The sequence below is a fragment of the Giraffa tippelskirchi genome, chromosome 11 (assembly GCF_054371585.1).
Source record: "Giraffa tippelskirchi isolate mGirTip1 chromosome 11, T2T-mGirTip1v1.2.pri, whole genome shotgun sequence".
NCBI lineage: Eukaryota > Metazoa > Chordata > Mammalia > Artiodactyla > Giraffidae > Giraffa > Giraffa tippelskirchi.
The window spans coordinates 57,913,855-57,926,186 of NC_137285.1; the positions used below are offsets into that span (position 1 = coordinate 57,913,855).

At 40.5% G+C, this 12,332-nt stretch overlaps 1 protein-coding gene and 1 long non-coding RNA gene across 2 annotated transcripts in view; one reads left to right on the forward strand and one right to left on the reverse strand.

Annotated features, from left to right (window-relative positions):
• NR3C2 (nuclear receptor subfamily 3 group C member 2) overlaps nucleotides 1-12,332 on the reverse strand; it is a 418,452-nt gene that overhangs the window by 162,581 nt on the left and 243,539 nt on the right.
• Nucleotides 1-12,332, forward strand: part of LOC145527042 (uncharacterized) — a 120,946-nt gene that overhangs the window by 11,717 nt on the left and 96,897 nt on the right. Inside the window, exon 3 of the long non-coding RNA XR_014069425.1 lies at nucleotides 7,453-7,557. This is a non-coding gene — a long non-coding RNA (uncharacterized LOC145527042). The remainder of the gene's footprint in view (nucleotides 1-7,452; nucleotides 7,558-12,332) is intronic.

Genomic DNA, 12,332 nt, shown 5'->3' on the forward strand with positions numbered 1-12,332 from the left:
AGATGCTAGACTTTGAATCCAGAGACCTGAATTTGAAATCAAATTCATCTGGTCACTAACTATGTGACTTGAAACAAACTACTTCACTACTTAAGGGCTAGTTTCTTTATCTGTACAACTGTAAATATATAATCTACTTTGCTACTACAAAGGACAGGGGAAAAAAAGCATATGTAAGGCATCAAGTCTAGTACTGAGCAATAGTTTGCAAACAGCATAGCTATTAATATGGATTATAAAGTTGAGGTCAGAACCAACCAAGATCTCCTGGCTTCAGTTCACCAAATTGCCAAATTGTCTGGGCTGTTTTTATCCTGCTCTTCTTTTGAGAAGTTAAAAAAAAAAAAAAAAAAACAAGTACCATGTAATTTAACCATATACCCGCTTCCTACCAGTTGAGTAATGCTCAAAATTCTCCAAGCCAGGTTTCAGCAATACGTGAACCGTGAACTTCCAGATGTTCAAGCTGGTTTTAGAAAAGGCAGAGGAACCAGAGATCAAATTGCCAATATCCGCTGGATCATCGAAAAAGCAAGAGAGTTCCAGAAAAACATCTATTTCTGCTTTATTGACTATTCCAAAGCCTTTGACTGTGTGGATCACAATAAACTGTGGAAAATTCTGAAAGAGATGGGAATACCAGACCATCTGACCTGTCTCTTGAGAAACCTGTATGCAGGTCAGGAAGCAACAGTTAGAACTGGACATGGAACAACAGACTGGTTCCAAATAGGAAAAGGAGTACGTCAAGGCTGTATATTGTCACCCTGCTTATTTAACTTATATGCAGAGTACATCATGAGAAACGCTGGGCTGGAAGAAACACAAGCTGGAATCAAGATTGCCGGGAGAAATATCAATAACCTCAGATATGCGGATGACACCACCCTTATGGCAGAAAGTGAAGAAGAACTAAAGAGCCTCTTGATGAAGGTGAAGGAGGAGAGTGAAAAAGTTGGCTTAAAGCTCAACGTTCAGAAAACTAAGATCATGGCATCTGGTCCCATCACTCCATGGGAAATAGATGGGGAAACAGTGGAAACAGTGTCAGACTTTACTTTTTTGGGCTCCAGAATCACTGCTGATGGTGACTGCAGCCATGAAATTAAAAGACACTTACTCCTTGGAAGGAAGGTTATGGCCAACCTAGATAGCATGTTTAAAAGCAGAGACATTACTTTGCCAACAAAAGTCCGTCTAGTCAAAACTATGGTTTTTCCAGTGGTCATGTATGGATGTGAGAGTTGGACGGTGAAGAAAGCTGAGCGCCGCAGAATTGATGCTTTTGAACTGTGGTGTTGGAGAAGACTCCTGAGAGTCCCTTGGACTGCAAGGAGATCCAATCAATCCATCCTAAAAGAGATCAATCCTGGGTGTTCATTGGAAGGTTTGATGTTGAAGCTGAAGCTCCAATACTTTGGCCACCTCATGCGAAGGGTTGACTCATTGGAAAAGACCCTAATGCTGGGTAGGATTGGGGGCGGGAGGAGAAGGGGACGACAGAGGATGAGATGGTTGGATGGCATCACCGACTCGATGAACATGGGTTTGGGTAGACTCCGGGAGTTGGTGATGGACAGAGAGGCCTGGCGTGCTGCAATTCATGGGGTCGCAGAGAGTCGGACACGACTGAGCGACTGAACTGAACTGAACAAGTTGAGTTGCTTTTTCAACCTGAGAAACGAAATAAAACAAAAAGGTTTCCCACATGACAGTTTAGGTCAAAATGAATGGATTTGGCTTCATGACTCTTTAGCATGTTAGGTGACAAGTGAAAATTACCTGTAACTAAGGAATCAAGGACTCAGAAAGAGCTACCTAAACCACATCTAGGAAAGGTGTGACCCAGCAAGTTGCAAAGAGGCAGCAGCCAGGGGACGGCAGGCCTCGGCCAAGCAGAGCAGCTGCTACAGCTGCTACTCGAGGCATGCCAACTGCTGGCATGTGGGAACACAGGAATGGTGAGGCCAGACCATCACTGCTTTGAGAGAGGCTAGGTGTCTGGATTTTGCATGAAATTTCCTGATTTTTAAATGCTGGCAACTAATTCAAAGAAAGAATTTATATAGGCCAAATCACACCTCGGCAGGCTGGATTTCAATCACATTCAAGGCAACCCTTGAAAGGACAGGCATAACTAGGTGTGGGGGCTAGGGCTGCCCACAGCCTTTAACAACCAGATGGGAGCTTGGAGAGAGGAGTGGATTCTCTGCTGAAGCACTGCAGGGCAGTGGCCTTCTGTATCTGGATTGTATTTTTCTGGCGAAGAATTCAGAGTTAAACCCTGAAAACTGGTATTAGGGTAGATAACATAAACCCTGTTCAGTGTTATGAGAAGGGAAAACAGGGTATCTAGAACATAGGCATGTCCCCGAATTTTGTTACCCTTACGTCCTTGGGATCCACTGCTATATGCCTCTGGTGTTTCACAGAATATTGGGAAAAACATTCAAATCGAATCTCAGTTCTCTAGAAAGCCATTCCAGTTCACTAAGCTGCAAATGTGATTAAATGCCCTCGAGGCGTTTATCCCTGGACTGCTGTGTATTGGTGGTGACTGTGCTTGGCATGCTTCTGGAAGCTGAGCCAGGCCTTCCTTGTGAGGAAGCAACTGCTGTGGATAAACAAGATGGAGGAGGTGGAGGTAATTTATTAACTCAGATCACAGCATCGCTATACGTGACCCAAGATAGGCACTTGAAACTTCAGGATCAAAGTAGCTATTGAATCTGTTCCTCCTTCAATCCACTCTGGTAAGTAACGTGGGGCATCAAAAACACAAGAACATCAAGGCAAAAAGGCTTCCTCACTCTCCGTTCTATTAGATAGAGGGAGTGATTAACCCAACTGGGCTCCAAGCACTGCAAAGATCTAGAGCAGGGGTAGACACAGTTTCTGAAAAGGGGCCAAACTATAAGCACTTTAGGCCTTGTGAGACGAAGCCACTGTAGTATGAAAGCAACCATAAAGAATATGTGAATGAATGAACGTGACTGTGGTCCCAAGAAAAATTTGTTTATGGACATCGTGAATTTGTTTACGTCCATCCACATCATGGACGTGTGAATTTCGTGTATTTTTAATGTATCACAAAACCCTTTTAATTCCCCTCCCCTTTCCATTCTTAGCTCAAAGAGCATACAGGACCCGTTAGTGAACCAGACCTGGCCACTCATCTAGAGGAATAAAACAAACAAGAGGAAACAGCATTTTGTGGTCAATCACCATAAATCATTCAACTACGACAACAACTCTATGAAACACTCTCACTCACTCTATTTTACATAAAGAATGCTAAGCCCTGGCACAGTCAAGTAACTTGCCTAAGTGTATACAGACACAATTGGAACCCCAAAACACTGGTTGTGGGCTCCATGTCACATGCTGGAGCTACATATGTACACAGTGGTTCTCAACCCTGGCTGAGCAACCTTACTGGAGAATTTTCAAAACTACAGATACCTGAATTCCCCCAATTAATTAAATCACTGGATTTAATAGAATCACTGGACATGGGAGTCAGACATCTTGATTTTTTTTCCTTTTTTTTAGTTTCCCACTAGTATTTCTGGAGTACAAAGAGGACGACTATCTGCCTAGACACTTGCTTTGTGGCACCAAGTATTATCAAACATGTTCTTACTAATAAAGAGTTTATATCTAATATATCTTGAATGGACATCACGGCTATTTGGACCTGTTACTTAATTCACGTTCACAATCATAGGCAAGTTCTTTAAAGGTAAAGTCTTCTTAGATTCTTGTGGGCCTGAAGTCTTCTTGCCAAAGACATATTTGCTGGAAACTACAACCATGGAGGTGGGGATGAGCCAAACTTGGAACTAAAAAGTAGCAATACGTCTAGAAAAGGCAATACAAATCATGTAAGAACGTTAAATAATACATTTCAACAGGATAATCGTATGGACAGATAAACAGATAATAGATAAACGCTTATTTGCATGACTGCCATGGGTTCCCAACGGTCAGAATTTCCTCTTGGCTCTGGGAAGTAATGAAGTCTCTGGCTCAGCAAGAAACACACCTTAAGAAGCTCTTGTGATATCCCTGCTAGATTTAACCCAGTGGAAATCACAAAAGAAAGCAGTCAGCTCAGGGAATAGACTTCTACCCCAGAACAAAAATACAGAAAGCTTCCAGGACATGCACAAAAATCCCTCATGGTCCACGGAGTCCGACCTGGTACTATACACCTCAGAGATTTTCGACCTGGGGTCAGGGCCAGTCATGTCTTTCCAAACTGCCCTTATCAGAGATCATTCATGCAATGGATTTTTTGCAATGCACACAAATGATGTGACTGTCTTTACTGAAGCCTTCCTGGGATGGATCCACAGTCCTACTGTGGTGAGTTTCTGCCTCCTTCCATCTTTTCTGATGACTTGTCCTGATATGCTGGCCACTGTCTCTGTTGACACCAGTCAGTCACTTTCCTACTAACAAGTCTCTGGCCCCAAATACAGATTCAGGGCCTTGGGACCCAGAGTAGTTTTAACTTTTTCACCTTCTCACTGGGATTGCGTGAAAGTGAACGTTGCTCAGTCGTGTCTGACTCTTTGCGATCCCATGGACTGTACAGTCCATGGGATTCTCCAGGCCAGAATACTGGAGTGGGTAGCCTTTTCGTTCTCCAGGGGATCTTCCCAACCCAGGGATCAAACGCAGGTCTCCCGCATGGCAGGTGGATTCTTCACCAGCTGAGCCAGAATGGAAGTCTGAGATTGTGTGCTCCCTGCTTATCAAGTACTCAAGAAGCTAAGAGCAATAAACAGAGAAGACAGATATGGAGAGTAACTACATATCTAAAGGGGCAGACAGACTCCATGTATAATGAGCTGTGGCTCTTATAATGAACATATGTTGCCATCAGCAGGAAACTTCAACAATGGCACCTCTGGATAGAAAGGACAATGAAAACCTCTGAAAACCAGAGCAAATCTACTGCAGCTACACGTTTACTCAATCAGATAAGTAGTTTTGCTGTCTTGTTTTAATTTTCTAAGCAGTACAAGACCCCAATGCTGAAAAAGATTGAAGGCTGGAGGAGAATGGGACGACAGAGGATGAGATGGTTGGATGGCATCACCGACTTGATGGACATGAGTTTGAGCAAGCTCCGGGAGTTGGTGATAGATAGAGAAGCCTGGTGTGCTGCAGTCCAAGGGGTCACAGAGAGTTGGACATGACTGAGTGACTGAACTGAACCCTGTAACTTCAGCAGAGTGGTACAAAATAAAATATTACCAATATTTGATCTTAACTTCTTAAGGTACTAGGAACCCAATGTCTGAGGTGTGTTAAGGCTGTGAATTTGCTATAAGCTTAAGTACAAAAACAATGGTAAATGTTGTAGGTATGATTAATAGGCACTGCAATAATGCCTATTAATAATGCCATTGAAAAAATGGAAATAAGAGAAGATGTTAATGATAAGAGTGCATGGGCATCACTGGAAATTGGTATCTTGAAAACAAGATAATACCTTGAGAGTGTGGCTCAAAGAGAATTTTCAGGCAAAAAACACATGGTAGTATAGTCCATTACACAAAAAGCACAACTGGACAGAATCATAGGAAATGTTCCTATTCTAAGGGATCCAAAAAGTTACAGAATGTAATCACATACTTTCTCATAGGTAACAAGAGTTCATATTAGTCTATAGTAGTTTTACTGTTTTATTTTGGTTAAAATGTTGGTATATCTCTCTTGTCTTATTTTTCAAGTACACATTTAATACCAATAGGTTTTTTCTCATCCATTTTAAGTGTATGACTCAAATGTTTATTAGCTGATTGATAGACTTGAGCAACCATCACCACAATCCAGTTTTAGCACATTCCCACCACTCCAAAAAGGTGTCTTATGCTCACTTACAGTTAATTCTCATCTCTGCTACCCCCATAAATCACTAATCTGTTTTCTGTCTCTTTACAATTGTCTAAAGCAAGTATAATGGAATCATATAATAGATAGTATTTTGTTTTTGGTGTTTTTTACTTAGCACAATTTTGAGGTTCATCTGTGTTGCAGCATGCAAGAGAAGTTAATTTCTTTTTGTTGCTTAAGAGTATTCCATTATATGGATATACCCCAGTGTGTTCCTTCACTAACTGGTGGTTTCTGCAATGGAGGGTTTCTACATTACTGCTGCACTGAATAATGCTCATATGAGCATTTGCATATAAAACTGTGCAGGCATAAATTTTCATTTTTCTTAGATAGAAAATTAGGAGTAGAATTTTGGGGTTCTTTTAAGGTAAGTTTCTGTTTTTCTTTTTTAAGAAACTGGCCAATTGTTTTTCAAACACCATTTTACATTTCTACTACCAATATATAACCAGGTTGTAGTTTTTGTACATCCTCACTGAACTTAATATCATCTGTTTCATTTTGTACTTTTATTACAGCCATTCTAACATGTGTGAAGTGAACTCTCACTACGGCTTTAACTTGCGTTTCATTGATGATTGATGATGTTGAACACCTCTCCATGGAATCGTTAACCACTCATGTATCTTCTTTCATGTGTGTCCATTCCAAATTTTTTGTTCATTAAAAAGAAAGCTGTTTGTCATCTTACAGACAACTAGGGGTGGTTGTTCTAAGTGGGGTTCTAGGTTCCAAGTATTCTCATAACTACACTAAGACATTATTTGCCTTTTTCATTCTCATTCTTTTATGATTATGCAATGAAGTTTTTTAGAGACTAGAAGTACCTACAATTATCTGATAAGGCTCTTAAATACTGTTGCTTTTTTCAACCATATATCTGGGTGAGGCCACACTGCCTTTATATACTGCAAACAAAACAGCATGGCAATCCAGCTATCTTCTACTGAATCAGATAGTAGAGATTTACAAAAATGTAAATCAATGCCACCCTTCTCGCTTTTTCCAGAAGTTATTTTTGATAAAATATGCAATTAAATATATAAATAATGTTAACGTGTAATGGGCTTTATTGTTAAAAGAATTAATATTTTTGAAATGTCTCTTTTAATTTCTAACATGAAAACTATAAATAGCTATCACTTATATAAACAAAACCTCTTCAACATTTTTAAGTGTATCAAGGAACTCTGAAAGCAAGACTTGAGAATCACTGAGGTATAAAAACCATTAAGTTAAGTAAATACTACAGTGACCTGTGATTTTAGCAACTACCAGAAAGCATTTTGGTAAAATCTATAATCAAAGGAAAATTTCCTCATGGAATCCAGCTGGAGGTGCAGCAGACAAGAAAGAGGCACAACTCTGGAGAGGGTGGGTGCCGGGCAGGGGTTGGTGGTAAGGTTCTCTGCTCCAGCTCCTCACCTGGACTGGGGGGGCAGGATGCGGGGCTGTGGGTAGAGAGCAGTGTGTTGATGGAAAAAATACACAGAGTGGGCTCTGGTTAACCCCAGGTTTTTTACATCTGCTTCTTTACTTCAGATTCAACTAACATTTTTGAAGACTCTGAGGGTTTTGCCATTACATGCTGAGGAGGAGAATAAAGAAGCTGGCAAACAACAAAATACAGATAAAGACTATCTGGAGGTGAGCCCAAATTTCTGATGAGATTACTGTTGAAACTTGTTAATGTGATGTTGGTCCCATCAACCTCCTGGGACACTGCTGTCAGAAGACAGTGGCTGAGGAGTTTGAAAGGTAAATTGTAAGCCTATAATATTATCTGAATCTACCAATCGTATTTTTTTTAATACATCTGCTAAATCTCAAACAAGCTTTTCCAACAGTGTAGTAACACTATACAGTCGTATGACATAGAGGTACAAGTTCTAGAGTTAAGTCTTTCTCAATCACCGCACTTAATTCTCATACGTCCTTAAGTTCGAAGGAGATTATCTGTTTAATTGCTGGTCATCATATGTCATGAAGTATTATCAGTGAAAAAGTAAACAGATGATAAAAACTGGGAGACGAAACTAGATAAGCTGCTTCTAAACAAATTGATGAAAATTTATCATTTTTCCTCTTTATTGAAACTAGAAAAAAACCTCCAATAACTACAGATTTAAGTCTAATGCAAAGCATATATTTATTAGGTTGTAAGGCCAGTTTAAAAATAGTATTATAATCTTATACTCTAAAATGGAATAATTATAGTAACCTAACTTATAGATTAGTATGTATGTGAATATGCTTATGAGGATTAAATGAATTAATATAATATATAAAGAGCTAGAACCATGTTTGGCAATCACTAAGCTTACTTGACTACTCAATCACTAATTAAGTAGGCAATCAGTAAGTGTTCACTATTATCATTGTTGTTATTGATACAAAAGAAAACTCACTGATACCAAATAGGATTTTTGTTTATTTAATCCGTGGAACATTGTCACTATATTGTCTTGAAATGAGACAAAATGTCATAAAACATCATCTAAAGGGATAGATTTTCTATTCTTTGTAGTTATGAGCAATGAGGAGAGCACGAACAAGTAAAATTCCCCAATAGATTCTTATTTCTTAGGAAGGTGTCAGGTGCTAAGTACACAAAAGCTTGTTGATTTAGTCAATGAACCCAGAGCCCACTTTAGCCCACAATGTTTACCTGAAAGAAATTCACTCTGGTTACCCAATGCTACTAAGAAGCTGGACAAATTCCTATCCCCTGAGCTGTACAGTAGAAAGAAATACGACTGTAAAGCAATACTCAAATAAAACCTTAAAAAAATAAAATAAGGAATTAAAAAGTCATAAAAAGAAAAAAGATCCTATTACCTTCAAGAGCTCTGCTTTCTCCCTCTTAAAAAGGGACAATGATTCTTAAAATTTTAAAATACAATAGTTGAAAGAGAAACAATGTACCTAGTAGGGCAGACCCTGATTTATTGATTTATTGACCACTGAAAGTCTGAACATTTCCAGGGCACTTCTTTTCCATGACAAATGGCAGCATTTAGGGAATTGAGAAGACATAATAAAGAGCATAATAAAACACAGGACACACCCTCTCACCTGCTGTTTGACTGAGAGTCCTTAATTTAATTCAGATAATTTTATAGCTTGCCATCTGAACCACTCACCAGGAAGGAGCAGAGAAGGTAGAAATTTTGGTATTTCCTTTGCCACAATTCATTTAAATAAGTGTTTACTGATCGTGTACTGTGTGTCTACCAGCTTTGTGGATGCTACGGGAATACAAAGATATTTCAGACAGCATATTACACCTTTGGAGTTCACAGAATAGACTGGATGTGTCACGATCTACACACAGTCATCATTTGGTACCCACAGCGGATTGGTTCCAGGACTCCCCTCGGAAAACAAAATCCGCAGAGGCTCAAATCCCTTATATAAAATGGGTTTACTGTACCTCAACATGCGGGAGGGGAAGAAAAAGAAAGTGGGTGGGCAGGAATAAAAAAGCTATCAGGGGTAAAAATGTATGGTAAATTCATATAGGCATCTGGGTAAAAGGGAACAAAGATAAGTGAACTGGAATTCTTGAGAAAGACTTCAGAAAGAATATTAAAAAGGGAGGAGAAACTGAACAGCTAGAGAAGTCAAAGGCATTCTGACTCCAGCCCCACTTTCTAACTTGATCATCTACTCCACGCTACACCAAGACACCCCCGAAGCAATATTCCAGAGCTGTGCGTTCAGCTCCTAACAGTCCTTACACCCCCTTGCAATTTCTACTGATTCTCTTGCCCCAGTCTCAAATGCATTCCCGCTTCCTTGCCTCTATAACTTCCTTGCTTGTATGACTCTATTATTCTCCAGGGCTCAGCTCAGGCCTCATAAGGGAGCCCCTACTTTGGTCCTCAGTAAACCCTCCCATGCAGTTAGTGTTACTCCCATGTAGCTGTTAGTGTCGTTTTTCACACGTATGTTTTAATTCTCCAACTAGACCATAAGATGCTTGAGCACATGGCCTGTGTATTATGCAAATCTATGTATTCCCCACAGTGCTTGGCAGGCTTTCAATAAATATCTGGTAGTTGATTAAGGTAGAATCTGGTTTAGGAGCAAAGTCAGACTGTTACTGAGCTACGATAAACTCTTACTAAAGGAAGGCTCAAAGGAATCAGCACTGGAGAAATACTAGTTGAGCAGTGGTCCACTTACTTTTGGGGACAGGATGGAGTCTGCCAAGGGATGGAGGAGAAATACCTGGATAAATGGAGGAGGGAGAGCAGAGACATTGTGAAGGAAGAGTAATTAAGATGTGGAGACTGATTTTACAGGAAGAACAAAAACAAGAGACAAATCCAAATGACTTCAAGGTTATAAACCTTGGTGTCTGGAATAATAATGGTGTTATCATTAACAGTAATGTGGAAGTTGGAAAAAACTGCCACTTTTGCAGGAGAGTTCAGAAGTTAAAATTTCCTTTTATATAAGATGCTTAAGTATCTTTCCATAAGATGTTATGAAAAACCTGAATGAACTTTTTGGTCAACCCAATGTATAAGATAGGGAAGTCTGGCGTGCTTCAGTCCACGGGGTCACAAAGAGTTGGACACGACTTAGTGGAGGAAAAACAACAAATGTATAAGATATACACAAGATGCTTACATGTATAGCTCATGCTTCAGTTCAGTTCAGTTCAGTCGCTCAGTCGTGTCCGACTCTCTGCGACCCCATGAATTGCAGCACGCCAGGCCTCTCTGTCCATCACCAACTCCCGGAGTCTACCCAAACCCATGTTCATCGAGTCGGTGATGCCATCCAACCATCTCATCCTCTGTCGTCCCCTTCTCCTCCCGCCCCCAATCCTACCCAGCATTAGGGTCTTTTCCAATGAGTCAACCCTTCGCATGAGGTGGCCAAAGTACTGGAGCTTCAGCTTCAACATCAAACCTTCCAATGAACACCCAGGATTGATCTCTTTTAGGATGGATTGACTGGATCTCCTTGCAGTCCAAGGGACTCTCAGGAGTCTTCTCCAACACCACAGTTCAAAAGCATCAATTCTGCGGCGCTCAGCTTTCTTCACCGTCCAACTCTCACATCCATACATGACCACTGGAAAAACCATAGCCTTGACTAGACGGACTTTTGTTGGCAAAGTAATGTCTCTGCTTTTAAACATGCTATCTAGGTTGGCCATAACCTTCCTTCCAAGGAGTAAGTGTCTTTTAATTTCATGGCTGCAGTCACCATCAGCAGTGATTCTGGAGCCCAAAAAAGTAAAGTCTGACACTGTTTCCACTGTTTCCCCATCTATTTCCCATGGAGTGACGGGACCAGATGCTATGATCTTAGTTTTCTGAACGTTGAGCTTTAAGCCAACTTTCTCACTCTCCTCCTTCACCTTCATCAAGAGGCTCTTTAGTTCTTCTTCACTTTCTGCCATAAGGGTGGTGTCATCCGCATATCTGAGGTTATTGATATTTCTCCCGGCAATCTTGATTCCAGCTTGTGTTTCTTCCAGCCCAGCGTTTCTCATGATGTACTCTGCGTATAAGTTAAATAAGCAGGGTGACAATATACAGCCTTGACGTACTCCTTTTCCTATTTGGAACCAGTCTGTTGTTCCATGTCCAGTTCTAACTGTTGCTTCCTGACCTGCATACAGGTTTCTCAAGAGACAGGTCAGATGGTCTGGTATTCCCATCTCTTTCAGAATTTTCCACAGTTTATTGTGATCCACACAGTCAAAGGCTTTGTATATATATATATATGTGTGTGTATATATATATATATATATATATGTGTATATATATATATATACATATATAGCAAATTATATATACCATAACCATCTGAGAAATATAGGCATAGGAAAGTTCTACAAGCAAATGAACCTAAAAAAACATAACTGAGAACTGAAACTGGAGAGAGAAACAGGTTTATAAACATACACTGACTGGATTTACCAAAGGGATTAAGTGAAACAAGGGTAAGACCACAGAGTCAGAACCTCAAGTTAGGTGGGAAGAGTATGTATTGGAGAAAGAATGGACCTCCCCCCAAAAAATGTGCAAGAAAAAGAGGGAACTAGCAGAGACAGCCTGAAAGAGCCTACACTCCAGAAGAAGTAAGTTATCTTGCAATCAATATAATGAACTGTTAAAGTCAAAAAGTTTATGATTGGGGCCTCCCCTGATGGCTCAGTGGATGAGAATCCATCTGCCAATGCAGGAGATACAGGGTTGATCCCTGGTCTGGGAAGACCCCATATGGTGTGGAGCAACTAAGCCCCTGCACCACAACTCCTGAGTTTGTGCTCCTGAGTCTGTGCTCTGCAACCAGAGGAGCCACTGCAACCAGAGGAGCCACTGCAATGAGAAGCCCACCCACTACAACTAGGGAGCAGACCCTGCTCGCTGCAACTAGAGAAAAGTATATGCAGCAGC